This window comes from Mesoplodon densirostris, chromosome 1 (genome assembly GCF_025265405.1).
Source record: "Mesoplodon densirostris isolate mMesDen1 chromosome 1, mMesDen1 primary haplotype, whole genome shotgun sequence".
Classification (NCBI taxonomy): domain Eukaryota; kingdom Metazoa; phylum Chordata; class Mammalia; order Artiodactyla; family Ziphiidae; genus Mesoplodon; species Mesoplodon densirostris.
In genome coordinates, this window is record NC_082661.1 from 110,014,948 (window position 1) to 110,017,185 (window position 2,238).

The following is a 2,238-nucleotide window of genomic DNA, read 5'->3' on the forward strand; positions in this document are numbered from 1 at the left end:
AGTTCCCACAGCAAATGGGCAGCCAGCTCCGGCCCGCCGGGCTGAGCCGGGGCCGGGCTCAGAGGTGCTGGGATGCAGCCCTAAGTCCAGGCAGTAAGCTCTGCTAAGTGCCTGCACCTGGGACGTGGCCGGGGCACAGGCGGGGGGGTGTGGACAGGTGACACCAACAACAGCACTCCTTCCTGCGGACCCTCCCCGCAGACCCTTGCAGGGGCTGGCGAGCAGGCAAGCTGGGGCAGGGTCCTGGCAGCTGGCCTGGCCCCCTGCGCTGGGATGAGGTCCCGGAGAGCAGGGGTGTGGGATGACCTCCAGGAGACTAAGGCATCTCTAAGCCCTTTTAGTGTATTTCCCGCCCGCAGGCGTTTTTGCTTTAGGCACAAATCACAATGCAGTCTCTGATTACCTAGTAACTAAGATGGGCTTTAAATAAACACGGGTTCATCCAGTCCACAGGAGAGACCAACGTGGCAGGACAGGACCCCTTGCCTGGAGAGGTAGGGGCACGGTATACGGACATGCATCCCTGGAGCCTGGAGAGGGTCCGGCATCACGGAAACCCTTTACGACATTGAGATTGTGCTGAATTTCACTTCAAGGTCCTTCCCCCCCAGTCTCGGGGTCGTTTGGAGGGGAAATTCTGAAAAATCTGAGCTGGTGATCATTTCCCTGACCAAGGTGTCACAGAAATGGATGGCCCTCATGCTGCTGCACCTGACTCCCTGGCTGTTCTCCTTAATCACCTGGAAACAGAGCTGTCTTACAAGACACCGGCAGTTCCACTGTCTCTGGCAGAGAATTATTCCAGAATCCTTTATGGTGTGGTCAAAGACACATAAGAAGCCTTTACTAGAGGCAGCAAAAGAGGCTCAGGAAGGGGGCTCTGAGAGCCGGTGTCTAGGGCAGGGCAGGGGACAGACAGGACAGGGACAGACAGGACAGGGAAGGAGGCACCTGCATCTCCTGACTCGGCCCATGGACCCTCGGCTGCTTTGTTCCCAGCCGCCCCTCGCAGCCCTCACAGTTGCCCGTCGTCCGCGTCACTGAGGAACCAGGGCAAAGAGGCCCTGCCCAAGGTCACCCCAGGCAAATCTGGGAGTCCGACCCAGATGCCCCCAACTTCAGTGTCTGTACATCCCTGTAGACCATATGCAGGATTCTCTGGACAGAAAGTATGTGGAGGCAAGTGAACGTTCCTGGGAACTGGGGGTCATGTGAAAACTCAGGCCACAGGCTTCTAACCACACCTATTAACTCCAGACCCCTTGACTCCACGGTGAAGCCCTTAGAAGCCCCGGGGCTTCACGTGGCCGCTCAGATTTTTATTAAATTGCTGCCCCAGAACATCATTTCTTCTCAAACGTGACAGCCTATTTGTAGAGTTTGGCAGGGCAAGGAATTTCATTAATATGATGTCTGGTTTTGCAACTGTTTTCCAAGACCAGCTGCCAGGAAGGATGGAGACAGAGGCATCCTTGCCCTGGAGGAGGGGCGGACGACCCCTGTGAGTGCACCCTTGTCGGGGGTCAGAGCCACCGATGAAATCCAGCCCTTCTGCTTTTGTAAGTAGAGTTGGATGGGGCACAGCCTCGCTGTTTGGTTCACACAACATCTTGGCTGCTTTTGCTCTACAACCCAAAGTTGAGTAGCTGCAACACAGACCACACGTCCCACGAAGCTGGGAAGATTTACTATCTGGTTCTTTACAGACAAAGTTTGCCAACCCTGCTCTAAATCAAAATGGGAGGCTGTGAGAAAGCTGTCCGTGCAACATGGACTATTGTGATTCACTAAGCTCTCTGCCAACCACAGAACACTGCGACTCTCTGATTTACGAGGTGATTGAAGATCACCCCGTGCCCTCTCCCCACAGCAAAGCCCGCGCTGCCTGCCACTTCCTGGACCAGTTTGGCATCTTGCGCTCTTTTGCCATGAAGCCACCCTCTCTCTCACACCAGGGTCTCCCCCGTGCATTAAGCAGAGAGCGCTGTCTCCGCCCAAACCTGGCTCAGCCTCAGAGCTCCTGCTGCGCTACAGGATCCCCTGGGAGGGCAGAGGGCTATGTGACAGTTTGCCATCAGGGTGCCCCATTTCCGTCTAACAGGGAGGTTCCCAGGAAAGCAGGCGGGGGCCAAGGTCCACTTGGCCCAGTGATGCCTCACTGGCTCCTTTTGACTGGCACCTGCATCTCACCTCTCCCCATCCATCACTGACCCCGAGTCCGCTGGCCCCAGGACAGCC